Raw genomic sequence first — 17,650 nt, forward strand, 5'->3', positions numbered from 1 at the left:
TTAACAAAGCAAGCTTAAGCAGTTTAACAAGCGGGGAATTGTACTTCCAGAAGAGACAGATTGTGGTATAAAAATTTCGAAAAAATAATGTTCAGTAGCACATTTTAATGAGGGATATCAAGCTACAGATACAAGCAGGTTACTGAATTCTAAGTACAATAAATAGAAAGAACACCATACCTAGATAAATCATAGTAGCATTGCTAAAAAATGATGATGAAGATTTAATTTTTAATCATTTAGCAGAAAATATATATTACATCGAGAAAAACAAAGATAACATTGACTGCTGAATTCAAGCCAGAAACAATTTAAGGAAGAGAAAAATGGAATGACACTTTTAAATTGCTAAGAGAGGAAAAAAATATAACTGCCAAGCAAGAATAAAATACCCTCTGCATGTTTTTAAAAAATGAAGGCCAATAAGTAATTTCTCAGAGAAAAGGAAGCTGATGAATTTTTGTTGTTGTTGTTGTTGTTGTTGTTGCAGCAGACCTGTACTACAAGACATGTTAAAAGTTCTTTAGTCAGAGGAAAAATGACATTAGAAGAAAACTCAGATATACACAAATTATTTTTTTAAATTTTAAATAGTAAATATATGGATGAATATGAAACATTTTTTACTTTATATTTTGATTTACTTAAATGATAATTATCTGTATAAAGAAAAATAATACTTATGTAGTGTGGGGATTATAACTCATGTTGAATAAGCTATATGACAACAATAACACAAAGATGGGAGGAATGTAAACAAAAGTATACTGTTGTGGCCAAGTGCAGTGGCTCACACTGGTAATCCCATAACTTTGGGAGGCTGAGGTGGGTGGATCACCTGAGGTCAGGAGTTTGTGACCAGCCTGGCTAACATGGTGAAACCCTGTCTCTACTAAATATACAAAAATTAACTGGGTGTGGCTGCTCACACCTGTAGTTCCAGCTACTGGGGAGGCTGAGATACAAGCATCGCTTGAACCTGGGAGGCGGAGATTGCAGTGAGCTGAGAACATGCCACTACACTCCAGCCTGGGCAACAGAATGAGACTCAATCTCAAAAAAAAAAAAAAAAAGAGTATACTGTTGCAATGTCTTGCATAATATATGAGGAAATATAATATTAATTTATGGTGGACTGTGATAAATTAAGGATCCATATAATATCACTAAAACAACCAATAAAATATAATAATTAAAAATATAGAGATATGTTTGATAAGCCAGTAGATGAAATAAAATTGAATACTGAAAAAATTCAATTAACAATAAAGGTATAAAAAAAAAACTACATCAGATCATAAGAAAACAAAGAGAAAATGGTACTTCTAAATCTAATCAGATAAATAATTATACTAAATGTAAATAAACTAAACACTCCAATTAAAATGCAGAGATTGTCAGGCTGTATTTTGAAAAGCAATACTTAACTAGATACTATTTTAAAGAGACACTACACACTTTAAGCTCATGTTTTAGGTGAAGGTTCTCCAGAGAACCAGAACCTCTATATATATATGTATAGATAGATAGATAGATATAGATAGAGATACAGATAAGATATTTGCTATGAGGAATTCACTTACCCATTTATGAGGGCTGAGAAGTTCAACGATCTGCCATCTGCAAATTAGAGACTCAGGAAAGCCAATGGAGTAATTCCAGTTCAAGTCTGAAGGCCTGGGAATCAGGGGAGCTGATGGTGTCAATCCTAGTTCAAGTGCAGAAGACCGATATCTCAGTTAAAGCAAGCAGACAAGAAGCAAAAAGGGGAAAATTCTTCCTTCTTTGTTCCTTCCTTTGGCCTTTTTGTTATATTGAGGCCTTCAATAATGGATTGGATGATGCTCATTCACATTATAGAAGGCAATCTACTTCATTGAATCCCTGATTTAAATTACTCTCATCTAGAAACATCCTCACAGACACACCCAGAAATAATGTACAGTCTGAGCATCTTATGGTGCAGTAAAGTTGATACAAAATGTAATCTTCATAGCACACTTAAAGTATGAGCTTATATTTAAAGATACAATTTAACCATAAGTACTTTAAATGTAAGTATGAAAGTAAAAGAATAATAAAAGTATATACCATGCTAAAAGTCAGAATAAAAAAGATAAAGTGGTTCTATTATTATCAGCAAAAAAATAGACTTCATGATATCACCAGAATTTAAGGGAGATATTTAATAATGATAAAAGGGTTAATTCATTAAGAAGCCAAAAGTCCAGCCTGAGCAACATAGCAATACCCCATCTGTAAAAAAGTATTAAAAAAATGCTGGGTGTGGTGGTGCATTCCTGTAGTCCCAGCTACTCAGGAGGCTGAGGCAGGAGTGTTTCTTGAATCCATGAGTTCAAGGCTGCAATGAACTTTGATAACGCCATTGCACTCCATTTGGGGTGACAGAGTGAGACTGTTTCTGAAAAAAAAGATTCTAAATGTGTACACATCTGATAATAGAACAAAATATAGGCAGCAAATACTGACAGAACTAAAGAAATAAAATGTCAAATTCAAAATTATAGTTGGAAATTTTTTGCTGTTTTCTCAATTGTTAGAGAAAAGTTGTCATAATTCAGTAAAAATATAGAAAAATTGAGAAACACCACTGACCAACTCATGATAACTGACATTTTCAGAGCATTTAACAAGTGTAGAGTACACATTTTTTCAATTATACATGACACATCCTTCAAGGATATTGTCTAATATAATGCATCATAAAATAAGTTTCAATAATTTTTAAATTAAATGATACAAAGTATTTTTTCAACCATAAAAAATTAAATTAGAAATCAATGACAAAATGACATGTTAAAATTTCTTGTGGGTCAAAGAATAAACCTGAAAGGAAATTAGAAAACATTTTGGATTAAATAAGAATAAAAACAAATCCTATCAAGATTTCTGGGAATAAGCTAAAGCTGAATATTTAGAGAGAAACTTACACCATCAAATGATTATGACAGAAAATAATAAAGGTGTCAAATCAGTAATTTAATATCCACCTTTAAACACTTTTATAAAAAGAAGAGAAAATTAAATCCAAAGTAAGTAGAAGGAAGAACATAATAAAGACAAAAGTGAAGATCAATAAATAAAAAAAAAAATCAGCATGAGGAAAATATTTGGTTTATTGATTCCTTGAAAAAAATCAATAAAATTAATTTAAAAACTTGCTACATTGACTTTTAAAAAACCACAAATTACCAATATCAGGATTGAAAGACAGAAACTATCTCTACTGCCTGGGGTTGTTATTAAATACATAATAAGAAAATATTAAAGTTGGGCAAGGTGGCATGTGTCTGTAGTCCCATCTACTTGGGAGGCTGAGGCAGGAGGATTGCTCAAGCCCAGGATTTGAGACCAGCCTGGGCAGGAAGGGAAGACCTCATTTAAAAAAAAAAAAGGCAAAATATAGAGAAAATATTAATAAAAATATATGCCAATATAGTCAACAATTTAGTTAAAATATAAAAATTCTTTGAAAGAATGAAATTTACCAAACCTAATTGAAAGAAAAACTGAGAATATGAATGGCTTAATATGTGATCAGCTATTAAAATTTCTTATCAGAAATTTTCTCACAAAGAAAAGTTGAAATCCAGATGGCTTCACAGGTGAATTCTATTACACATTTTAGGGAGAAATAATACCAATATTACTAAATGTTTTCAGAAAATAGAGGGGGAAATTATATGTTCCATTGCTTTTCATGAGGCTGAATGACCCTCATATCAAAACCAGAAAATACTCTTACAAGGAAAATAAATTAGTGATTAATATTCCTTTTGAACATGCATGCGCAAATATTTAATAAAATATTAGCACATTAAATACAACAACATATAAAAGGATAATATATTGTGTCCAAGGAAATCCAGGTTGGTTTACCATTGAAAAATCAATGTAATTCACCATATTAAATAAGAATAAAAGGGAAAATCCATCTAATTATGTCAATGGAGGCAGAAAACATAATAAATCCTCTTTCACCACTTCTATTCAAGATTGAACTGATGATTATTGTTGCCACAACAAAGCAAAAAAAAAAAAGTCAAAAGTCCTATAGATTGTAAAGAAAGAAATACAACTCTTGAATAGAAGAGCATGATGGTGTCCATAACACCACGTAGTACTATGCAGCCATAAAAAAGGATGAGTTCATGTCCTTCATAGGGACATGGGTGAAGCTGGAAACCACCATTCTCAGTAAACTATTGCAAGGACAAAAAATCAAACATCGCATGTTCTCACTCACAGGTGGGAATTGAACAATGAGAACACTTGGATACAGGAAGGGGAACATCACACACTGGGGCCTGTCATGGGGTGGGGGTAGGGGGGAAGGATAGCATTAGGAGATATACCTAATGTAAATGAAGAGTTAATGGGTGCAATACACCAACATGGAGCATGTATACATATACGTTGTGCACATGTACCCTAGAGCTTAAAGTATAATAATAATAAAAAAAACTCAATGCATCTACAAAAAATACTAAATCTAATAAGTGAATTTAGCAATGTGATAAGATTCAATATTAATACAGAAATTTATAAAAGCTTTATTAGCAGCATACAAATGGAAAATAAAATTTTAGAAAATATTATTTATAATAGCAAAAACAAAAGTATGCTTTGAAATAAATTTACTAAAAGAATGCAAAACTTCTATATTGACAACTGCTAAACATTGTGAGACAAATTTTAAAAAACCTATATAAATATACATGTTTGTAGATCAAAAGATTCAATAATGTTAAAATGTAATTTTTAAATATTGATCCATTGATTCAATACAATCTCAATAAAATTCCCAGCAGACTTATAAAAATATAAATCAGCAAGCTAAATCTAAAGTCTAAGTGGAAATTCAAAGGGCTTAGAATACCAACACAATTTTTGAGAAAAGAAAAAAGAGAACTAAGAATTGTTCTATTTAATTTCAAGATATTTTGCTAAGTCATAGTAATTTAGACAGTTTGATATTAGCAAAAAGATAAAAAATAGATCAATGAAACAGAATAGAGGGTCCAGAGATATACACATTTTTGTGTGGTCAATTCATTAAAAAAATAGTCAAAGCAATTTAATGTGGAAAGGAAAGTCTTTCAGCAAATTGTAAAAAGACTACTGAGAAGATATAAATTAAACCTTTATAGATCTAAGTATAGACCCCAACACTATAAATCTTTTAGGTGAAAATATAAGAATATTTTCATGACCTTGGGGTAAGTAAATAACTTTTAGATAAGGCACAGAAAGCAATAGCCATAAAATCTGATAATTTACATTTACTTATAAATTAAAATGTCTGCTCATCAAAAGGCAGTATCAAGAAAATGTGTAGGCAAATCATAGAGTGGCATACAACAGTAAGTACATATTTGGGCATACACACACACACACACACACACACACATACACACATAGACATGTATGTAAATACACATACTTTCATCCAGAGTATATAAAGAATCCCTACAAGTCGCTAAAAAATAAAGTAACCCAATTTTTTAAGAAATGGTTTAAATCTGTAAACTTCTGTCACAAAAAAGATATGTGAACAGCTAATAACTATATGAAAAGGAATTCATCATTATTCACACATTAGAATAATTAAAATATAGGAGACTGAAAACATTGTGAGAATCTGGAGTATCCAAGTGTCTCACACATTTCTGTTGTAAATAAAAAATAATATAATCATTTTGGGAAAATTACATACAACTACCCTATATCCCAGTAGTTCTATTCGTAAGTATTTATTTGAGAGAAAGGAATATATGTGTCAACAAAAACACTTGTATAAGAATGCTCATAGCAGTTTAATTCATGACAGCTAAACCTGGAACCAGCCCAAATGCCTATCTACTTGAGAATGAATACATAAAATGATAATATATTTATAATCTACTAGTCACCAACTTAAAAAATATGAACTACTTAAAATATGCACCACATGTCGTCCTGAGAGATGTTGTGCTAAAAGAAAACAGCCATACACAAAAGTATGCACATTATTTCTTTGATACCTTTTATGTGAAATTCTAGAACAGGTAAAACTAACATGGTGACATAAATCAGAATATTGCTTGCTTTTGGAGAGAGGAAAGTGTGAGAGGACTTGGATGATACACAAGGGAACTTTTTGGGGTAACAATAATATCTGTATCTTTTTAGGGGATGTGGATTACCTGGATGATGGCATTTGTCAAAACTCATATAATGGTAATGCAAGATCTGTGTGTTTCACTTTATGTCAATTGCATTTCAGTAAAATATTTTTAAAGAATGAACTTCAGCAAGATATTTGATAATGATGTGTCTTTTGGCCAAAATTGAGATGGTTACACTATATTGCTATTGTCAGGTAGATTTGTAGCTAATTAAACTTCAACCATTGAATGATACATTGGGGTCTAACTGAAGTGAGAATAGGAGTGATTTGCCCCATAGTCCTGTTATAATTATATTTTTCTCTCCTTATTTTAAGAGTGTTTTGAGTTAATATATGGAATGCTACTTCTTATTTGAGATATGTACAGCTGAGAAATTTGACTTGTGTATTGGATGGTGCAATTGAAACAGAAAATGTTATTATGCAACTGCAACAGACACTGTGAAATTTTAGAGACATAAAGCCTTACATTTAGAAGGGAAAATATTTACCTAAGTAAAAGTAGGATCATGTCTTCATGCTATTCATTTGATAAAAAATATTTAATTGTCTATGCATTACTAGAAAACAAATCCTCCATATGAAATGAGTAAATATCTGATCTGTGAGAAAAAAAAAAAAAAAACCAGAAAGGACTCCTCACCATAAAGTGAGAACTTGGTAGTTGGAAGAGTTTTTGAGATGTTATGATTTTTGTACATTGAATGAGAGGTTGGACCAGGTGATGAATGGGTTTCTTCAAATAGTGCTTTTATTCTTCTGCGGTCCTGACACCTGGCTCAACTTTTTTGTCTTTTGAGACAGAGTTTCACTGTTGTTGCCCAGGCTGGAATGCAATAGCACAATCTCGGCTCACTGCAACCTTTGCCTCCAGGTTCAAGCATTTCTCCTGCCTCAGCCTCCCGAGTAACTGGAACTACAAGTGCCCACCACCATGCCCCACTAATTTGTATAATTTTAGTGGAGATGGAGTTTCACTATGTTGGTCAGGCTGGTCTTGAACTCATGACCTCATGATCCACCCACCTCGACCCCCCAAAGTGCTGGGATTACAGGGAGTGTTGCCTTTCCCCTTCCACCATGTGAGGACACAGACGTGCTCAGCCCTGGCTCAACTTTTGATGAGTGTACTCTGTGAATAACATAATCAGAGCCAAGAAAGCAATCATACCTTTTCTCTTTAAGAGTATAATCTGTGGTTGGGCACGGTGGCTCACACCTGTAATCCCAGCACTTTGGGAGGCCAAGACGGGCAGATCATGAGGTCAGGAGATCAAGACCATCCTGGCCAACATGGTGAAACCCGGTCTCTACTGAAAATACAAAAATTAGCTGGGCATTGTGGCACATGCCTGTAATCCCAGCTACTCAGGAGGCTGAGGCAGGAGAATCACTTGAACCAGGGAGCTGGAGGTTGCAGTGAGCTGAGACGCGCCACTGTACTCCAGCCTGGGCAACTGAGCGAGACTCCATCTCAAAAAAAAAAAAAAAAAGGGAGTAAAATCTGTGACAATAATAACAACACTAAATGGAATTACACTAGAAGTTATTATACACAGTTGAATTAAATGGAAAGAATCAGTCTATCAGCAGATGATATCAAATATTTATATTGAACAAAAGTACAAGAAAATGTGCATTTGTGAGGCAAGAGAGGGGAAAAGAAAGGTGGTCCCTAAATTTTGCATATTGGAGGGAAGAGAAGACAAAAACACTTGTGAAAGGGTTGCCTTCTACCTTTTTTGAAAGGCCCTAAGAATAAAATACACATTATATCTGCCAGATATCATTTGATGTTGATGTTACACCCGCCTTTCAAAGTTCTCCCTTTTACTACAGTGGCTAAAAAATGACACTTAAAATGGCATTTAAAAAATAATGTTCGGGAACATATTTAATATTTGGGAGGTGGAGAAAAAAGAGAAAAGCCATAATTTTTCTGTAGTAGCAACGGGCAGACATGGAATTGAAAAATGGCAGATGTGAGATTTTGCTAGCAGGTTCCAGCTGTCCTCCTGAGAATGCCGCACCTAGACTTTTCAGGAAATTGAGATTACTGACAGCACATTTTCTGCAATCCATTCTCTTATGGATCTCCTGAAAAGATAGCAGTGTTTCTCATGCCTTCATGCCTCCACAGTTTCCAAAGGTTATGTAAGCCTCTAATTCCCTGTATTAAAAGGGATTTCATGTCTTTCTTCATGCCTTTCTTGCGGCGGTGGCAGATCTCCTATATGCCTGTACCAATAAAGGAAGCTTTCTCTGGACTCTAATTCCCTGCATTAGATCCCTTATCACTTGACATATTTAGTGCAGTTTCCTTACCAAACCCTGACTACTTCAACCTAAGAGAAGTAATATAAGTTTTAGAATTTTTGATAATTCAGGAATTTTATTTATTTTAAAAGCACCTATTATGCCAAACACTAAGCTGTTGGGTATAACTGTGCACTCAGAGATGATGTGACTCATGTTCTCATTATATTTTCATTTAGTGGGAAAATTAGACAGTTTAAAACTGGCTCTAAGAGTATCTCAGGTGGTTCTAATGCACAGTGTTGAGAGCCACAACTGACTTTTTATGTTCCTTCTAAAACTGCTTTGCATCCTGAATTACTTATTTCTTTTGATGGTGTATAATGTGGTCTGAATGACTGTGTTCCCCCCAAATTCCTATGTTGAAAACCTGATCACCAAAGTGATGATATTAAGAGGTGAAGCCTTGGAGGGACGACTAGGTCATGCGGGCAGAGTCTCCAGAGTGGGATTAGTGCCCTTATCAAACAGACCCCAGAGAGCTGCCTTTCTCCTTCCACCATGTGAAGACACAGTGAGAAGGCAAATTTGTTGGTTGGCTGAACACTTTGTGTTTTGGTCCTAAGTAAAATCTATTACTTATTTGCTCAATGGCTGGACAACTTGAAGAGTAGGAAAGATATAGAGAAGATGTTTGGATGTTAGTAAATACGATGAGTTCAGAAGAATGCCAGCCACATTATGTAGAACAATAGAGATGGAGGCAATACTATTCATGCTTGAAAGTACATATGCCTCTTCTTCAGCCAGGCCATTATTATTGGAAAATTGAGTCGATCTAGTCAAGAGTTAAGCTGGATTTGGATTTTGTTTTTGCTATGGCTACCCTCAGGGTACTATAAAATTCAAATTCCTCTGAGGCTCTGCCTTAATGTGTGTGCTCCACACTGAACTTTCTGCCATCCTGATTTGCCTATACTCTACAGGGGGTCTCTTGTCACACTTTTATCCTTTCTCAGTATCAGACTGCTATTGCTTGATACTTGGCGCTTACTGGGCTGATGAAAGGGAGGTTCTATGCTGTCTAGTTCAGCTAAATGGAAGTAGGCTTTGTGTGTCTGGGCTTTGTGGTGGGATTTCCACAGTGTTCTTGCCCCTCTTCCACATGGCAGCCAAACTCTGCCTATTTTCTGTATGGGTCATGGGCAGGTGGAAGCTTTTTGCTCCTCCTCCAGTGGTAGGAGATCTCTAATAGTTTTACAGGATTTTAGATAGAAGGCTCTGGCCTACAGCTTCCCCGTGAGTAGAGGGTGCTTTCCACACTTCCTCCAGGGGCAATGAATCTTCACTCCTGTTGACAAGGTTTGTTGCCCTTTCTTTATTTAAGGCTTTTTCCCATTGAGAGAGGAATCTAAGCAGGGGATGGGGCTTCATGCCTTTCCTGCTCTGGCAGCAGATCCCCTTCTGGACCCCTGCACACTGAAGGTAGCTCTCTCTGGACTACCTACCTACTCCAAATCTACAGTGAATACAAACTTCTTTTGCCTCTAGTCTTCCCAGTGGTCTATACTATAGTGCTAGCCCACATTTAACTTACCAATCCATTCAAATTTTAGCCGATTCAAGCCAAAAGAACAAAGCTGAGGCATTCCATTACTCAACTTGAAACTATACTACAGAGCTACAATAACCAAAATAGCATGGAACTGGTACAAAAACAGACACATAGAAGAAAGGAACAGAATGGAAAGCCAGAAATCAGACTGCACACCTACAACCATCTGATCTTCAAAAAAACTGACCAAAATGAGTAATGCAGAAAGGACTCACTATTCAATAAATGGTGCTAGAATAACTGGCTAGTTATATGGGAAAGATTGAAACTGAACCCTTCTTACACCACATACAAAAATCAACTCAAGATGGAGTAAAGAGTTAAATGTAAAAATCAAAACTATAAAAACCCTGGAAGACAACCTAGGCAATACTATTCTGGACATAAGAATGATCAAAGATTTCATGACAAAGATGCCAAAAGCAATCCCAACAAAAACAAAAATTGACAAATGGGATCTAATTAAGCTTAAGAGCTTCTGCACAGCCAAAGAAACTATCAACAGAGTAAATAGACACCCTAGAGAATGGGAGAAGATTTTTGAAAACTCTGCATTTGACAAAAATTTAAAATCCAGCATCTATAAGGAACTTAAACAAATTTACCAGAAAAAAAACAAACAACCCTATTTAAAAGTGTGCAAAGTACATGACAGACACTTTTCGAAAGAAAACATACAAATGGCCCACAAGCATATGAAAACATCACCGATCATTAGAGAAACGCAAATCAAAACAATGAAATACCATTTCATATCAGTCAGAATGGCTATTATTAAAAAGTTAAAAAATAACAGATGCTGAAGAGGTTATGTAGAAAAGGAACACATATACACTGTTGGTGGGAGGGTAAATAAGTTCAATCATTGTGGAAAGCAGTGTGGCAATTCCTCAAAGAGCTAAAAACAGAACTTCCATTTCACCCAGCAATCTCATTACTAGGTATGTACCCAGAGGAATATATATCACTTTACCATAAAGATACATGCATGCGTATGTTCATTCACAATAGCAAAGACATGGAATCAACCTGAACACCCATCATTGACAGATTAGATAAAGAAAATATGGTATATATACACAATGAAATTCTATGCAGGCATAAAAAAGAATGAGAGAATGTCATTTGTGGGAACATTGAGGCCATTATCCTTAGCAAACTTATGCAGGAACAGAAAACCAATTACCACAGGTTCTCACTTATAAGTGGGAGCTAAACGATGAGAACTCATGGACACAAAGAAGGGAACAATAAGCCCTGGGGTCTACTTGAGGGTGGAGGGTGGGATGAGGGAGAGGAGCAGAAAAAAAATGACTATTGGGTAGTACCTGGATGATGAAATAATCTGTACAACAACCCCCAGTGATACGAGTTTACCTGTATAGCAAACCTGCATATATACCCCTGAACCTAAAATAAAGGCTTAAATAAGTTTCTATGGATTAACTATTTTAAATTTCCCACTCTAAGTAAAATAATTTAAGTCAACTCTAAATAAAATTATGGAGATTGCTAAAAAAATTTCTGGCTGATTTCTTCCTACCTACTTGTATAGCTGCTATATAAGTCTCCTATTGTCTTCCACTGATGATCTCGGCCCAGTGTTCCATCTGTCCTTGGATTTCAGGCTACTTGGTTTTCTTACAATTCAGCTACCTGATGGGTTCAAGAAAAGGTGTGACTTTTAATTTTTTCTCTTGCTTTTTCTTGTTTTTAGCATAGAAGCAATGCTTTTTCCAGCTTTCTGCATTCTAGGGTAAAGCCTATTCTGGCTTTGAAAAAATAACTTATCCAGGGTTAGAAATAATTTGTAGTGATAAAAATAAAAATAATAATCTGTATGGTGGAAATCAGAGGCCTTAAGACTTAATATAGAGGAAATTGACAAAGGTCTCCCAGAATAATCACAATTAGTGAGAAAACAATGAAGAAAGGATTTGAGTTCATGTGGGAAAGAACATGTTAGTGGCAACCTTATGATATCCATGAAATATTTTCTTTCTTTACTAGGGACATCTAGGAAAGAACAAGATGTTCTGGTCAAAGTCCTTTTTAAATTACTAGCAGAAAGATAATACATGAAGTCCTTGCCTATGCCTATGTCCTGAATGGTAATGCCTAGGTTTTCTTCTAGGGTTTTTATGGTTTTAGGTCTAACATTTAAGTCTTTAATCCATCTTGAATTGATTTTTGTATAAGGTGTAAGGAAGGGATCCAGTTTCAGCTTTCTACATATGGCTAGCCAGTTTTCCCAGCACCATTTATTAAATAGGGAATCCTTTCCCCATTGCTTGTTTTTGTCAGGTTTGTCAAAGATCAGATAGTTGTAGATATGCGGCGTTATTTCTGAGGGCTCTGTTCTGTTCCATTGATCTATATGTCTGTTTTGGTACCAGTACCATGCTGTTTTGGTTACTGTAGCCTTGTAGTATAGTTTGAAGTCAGGTAGTGTGATGCCTCCAGCTTTGTTCTTTTGGCTTAGGATTGACTTGGTGATGCAGGCTCTTTTTTGGTCCCATATGAACTTTAAAGTAGTTTTTTCCAATTCTGTGAGGAAAGTCATTGGTAGCTTGATGGGGATGGCATTGAATCTGTAAATTACCTTGGGCAGTCTGGCCATTTTCACGATATTGATTCTTCCTACCCATGAGCATGGAATGTTCTTCCATTTGTTTGTATCCTCTTTTATTTCCTTGAGCAGTGGTTTGTAGTTCTCCTTGAAGAGGTCCTTCAAGTCCCTTGTAAGTTGGATTCCTAGGTATTTTATTCTCTTTGAAGCAATTGTGAATGGGAGTTCACTCATGATTTGGCTCTCTGTTTGTCTGTTGTTGGTGTATAAGAATGCTTGTGATTTTTGCACATTGATTTTGTATCTTGAGACTTTGCTGAAGTTGCTTATCAGCTTAAGGAGATTTTGGGCTGAGACAATGGGGTTTTCTAGATATACAATCATGTCATCTGCAAACAGGGACAATTTGACTTCCTCTTTTCCTAATTGAATACCCTTTATTTCCTTCTCCTGCCTAATTGCCCTGGCCAGAACTTCCAACACTATGTTGAATAGGAGTGGTGAGAGAGGGCATCCCTGTCTTGTGCCAGTTTTCAAAGGGACACCAAAAGCAATGGCAACAAAAGCCAAAATTGACAAATGGGATCTAATTAAACTCAAGAGCTTCTGCACAGCAAAGGAAACTACCATCAGAGTGAACAGGCAACCTACAAAATGGGAGAAAATTTTCGCAAAATACTCATCTGACAAAGGGCTAATATCCAGAATCTACAATGAACTCAAACTAATTTACAAGAAAAAAACAAACAACCCCATCGAAAAGTGGGCAAAGGACATGAACAGACACTTCTCAAAAGAAGACATTTATGCAGCCAAAAAACACATGAAAAAATGCTCACCATCACTGGCCATCAGAGAAATGCAAATCAAAACCACAATGAGATAGCATCTCACACCAGTTAGAATGGCAATCATTAAAAAGTCAGGAAACAACAGGTGCTGGAGAGGATGTGGAGAAATAGGAACACTTTCACACTGTTGGTGGGACTGTAAACTAGTTCAATCCTTGTGGAAGTCAGTGTGGTGATTCCTCAGGGATCTAGAACTAGAAATTCCATTTGACCCAGCCATCCCATTACTGGGTATATACCCAAAGGACTATAAATCATGCTGCTATAAAGACACATGCACACGTATGTTTATTGCAGCATTATTCACAATAGCAAAGACTTGGAACCAACCCAAATGTCCAACAATGATAGACTGGATTAAGAAAATGTGGCACATATACACCATGGAACACTATGCAGCCATAAAAAATGATGAGTTCATGTCCTTTGTAGGGACATGGATGAAATTGGAAATCATCATTCTCAGTAAACTATCGCAAGAACAAAAAACCAAACACCGCATATTCTCACCCATAGGTGGGAATTGAACAATGAGAACACATGGACACAGGAAGGGGAACATCACACTTCGGGGACTGTTGTGGGGTGGGGGAGGGGGGGAGGGATAGCATTGGGAGATATACCTAATGCTAGATGACGAGTTAGTGGGTGCAGCGCACCAGCGTGGCACATGTATACATATGTAACTAACCTGCACATTGTGCACATGTACCCTAAAACTTAAAGTATAATAATAATAAATAAATAAATAAATAAATTTAAAAAAAAAAAGATAATACAGAAAGTCCTTACATATGAAAAACTTTTAGCAGAGTACATCTGGTATGTCTAGGTTGCAATTGTACATACCCCAAGAATTCATAGATATATGGGTCATAGATCACTGGAAGACATCACATAAACTAGATAATAAGTGAAGTATAAAAAGGAGCTGTTCAATTACCAAAATGGCTCCTTCTATAACAAGCAATATTATGGATGTATTGCCTAGAACATAACATGTTTAATAAAAAACTGAATAGTTCCTAATGGAACTGTATTATTGTTTCAAATCTTTCCAAAGGCAACGAAACACATTGCCAATGAATTGCTATCACCCATATCTTTTTAATTACTAGCAAAGTTCAGTAGTGAATAAAATATCTAATTTTGGCACGTCAGATTTTACAGGCCAAACCATTCTTTTTAATCTCAATAGGTATTTCTGATTTCAAAGTGCATACATGTTCTACTGTCCAGTAATGCCTGGCATGTAATCACTGAGTCAAAATTCAGAATTTATGTCATTTTATCACACAAATTCTTCAGTCATGTTTAGGCAGTTTTCATTTGCTCCTTATTTTGAAACAGTACCACATACTTGATGGTATGATCTGTGGCCAAAATTCCAGGAAACCAGAAATATCTGTGTAACACATACAAATAAAAAAGGAAAGAAACATAAAGTCAAATAAACAACAGTATATTTTTCTTGCATATAAAGTATTCATGTTGGCTATTTTATGATAGATCCTTGATTTGCTTTCAGTAACAGCAGCCACAGAAAATGAAGCATTCTCCTAGGCACTTCTTAATTTATGGTTTTATTATAGCAAAGGTAATAGACACAAGAAACAATAATCTCTTTTGAGTCTTGCTCAGTGCTCAACCTAGGCAAAGTCAACACCAGGCTTCACAGCCAGACCCTACCATCAGTGTAACCAGAATTCTGATATTATACAGTAGAGCTTTTCATCAGAATTGGCTCAGGACTGAGCCTGCAAATTAAAGATATTAATTTTATGAAGCAGAAGGAGGGGCTACTCAGAGCAAGTCCCGATGACAAAACTAAAGCTGAATAAAAACTTAATTAATTAAGGTACAACTAAAATTAAGATCTCCGTATATATTTTACATTACTTATGCTTTTAAATAGGACCATTTGTTTCACACATCCATTGGTCTTGATTTCTTCAATTGCTCATTGTATTTAATATAATGACTTTGTCTTTAATAAATATTTGGTTTTAATATCGGATACATATTGTTCTTATTGTTAAAGAAATATTATTTTTGTTATTCTTTTTTTGGGGAAAATAGTCTTGCTCTGTTGCCTAGTTTGGAGTGCAGTGGTGAGATCTTGTTTCACTGCAACCTTCGCCTCCCAGGTTCAAGTAACTCTCGTGCCTCAGCCCCCTGTGTCACTGGAATTACAGGCGTGTACCACCACGCCCGGCTAATTTTTGTATTTTTAGTAGCTATGGGGTTTCCCCATGTTGGCCAGGCTGGTCTCGAACTCCTAACCTCAAATAATCTGTCCACCTTGGCCTCCCAAAATACTGGGATTGCAGGCATGAGTCACAGTGCCCAGTCTGTTATTCTTGAAGGATTTTATTTTTACTTTTTTCAAACCAACTACTGGAAATGACTACATATAAATTTGGAAAGCTCTCTAAATTAAGCAAACTTCATGCCTTGTCTTAAGGTCATTTATTTCCAACCAATCACACACAGATACAGATACAGACATATGCGTTTATTTTAGAAACCCTCACAACTTGACCCATACTTTGCAGCCCCTGGCATCACATACAATTATTTTTTATACGATAAAATAAATCAGGCCATCCAAAACCAATCAAAACTGAGAGATCCATTGGTATTGAACCTGTCTAGAAGAGCTTGAGAGTGCTGAGAGGGAAGAGATTTGGGAAAACAGAAGTGCAGCCAGGATTGTGAGTTTCAGTATTGTCTTCCTTCCCGGAGTGACTGTGCCTATGCTAAGCAAGCATAGTAATGTTTCTTGCTTTCTTGCTCAGTGATAGGGCTTACCATGAGCACCCCAGGATGACTTTCGAGCAGTTTGTTTACCCAAAAGATAATAATTAGCCAATATTTTGACAATAGCTCTGGAAAACAACCAGTTTTTCTCTGAGTCAGAAGACCTTTTCAGTTGTCTTGAATAAAGTTCATATGAGGATCGTGTTTTATCCTTGATGCCGTTAATTGGTTTCTTATCAGATAATAGAAAGCTTGACACATTATATTTTTTAACCTCAGAAAGTTTTGCTCAGAGTCTTTAGATAAAAATTAATAAGGTCATTAGAAAGAAATTACTAAAAACCACTGTGTTTCTATAGAAAATATAAATAATTTGGAATCAGAAGACCAATTGTTTTCTGTTTGTTAGCTTTATGATCCCAAGTAAGTCTGCAAGCCCCTTAACTTCTCTGTCTTGCTTTTTAAGTCTGTAAGATGGGAAGAAAATACCTGATTTGCCTATTCCATAGGGATGTTGTGAATATCAAATGAAAGAATGTGCACTGATATGGTTTGGCTGTGTCACACCCAAATCTGTAGCTCCCATAATCCTCATGTGTCTTTGGAGGAACCTGGTGAGAGGTAATTGAATCATGGTGGTGGTTACCTCCATGCTATTCTCATGACAGTGAGTGAGTTCTCACAAGATGTCATGATGCATGAGGGGCTTTTCACCCCCTTCCCTCTGCACTTCTCCTTCCTGCCACCATGTGAAGAAGGATGTGTTTGCTTCCGTTTCCACCATGATTGTAAGTTTCCTCAGGCCTCCCCAGCATGCTGAACTGTGAGTCAATTAAACCTCTTTCCTTTATCAATTACTCAGTCTTGGATATGTCTTTATTAGCACCTGAGAACAGACTAGTACATGTACAGAATTCCTGGTAATGGGAACATGTATAAGCATGTTTGATTCATCCACTTGAGTATTTACACTATCCCTTGATCCATCACTCAATTGTTGATGTGTTCCTAAATTAGAGTTTTGCCCAATTAAATCATGTCTTCTCTTAGAGTAAGGATGGAAAAGAGATTTCCTCTCATATATCAACATGGTGATAGTGGCTGCCTAATATTTTACATTGAGAAGGATTCTGAAGAAGTTTTAGGTCTAATAGGAATAAGTATTGTTAATAACTGGTGGTATCTCCCATGATGATCAATATAGAAATACAAGTAACCACAGCACATGTTTGCAATAGCTTCTTTAAAGGTTGAGGCAGTTATTCCAATAAATCTAGATACGATTTGCCAGCTAAGGACCAACATTAACACGGAAACATAAACGATTTACATGACTTAGTATCAATCTCTACCACCTGGCCAAGACAAACCTGACAGTCTTTTTGAGGATAATTAATAATACAACCTCT

This window comes from Pongo abelii, chromosome 1 (genome assembly GCF_028885655.2).
Source record: "Pongo abelii isolate AG06213 chromosome 1, NHGRI_mPonAbe1-v2.0_pri, whole genome shotgun sequence".
Classification (NCBI taxonomy): domain Eukaryota; kingdom Metazoa; phylum Chordata; class Mammalia; order Primates; family Hominidae; genus Pongo; species Pongo abelii.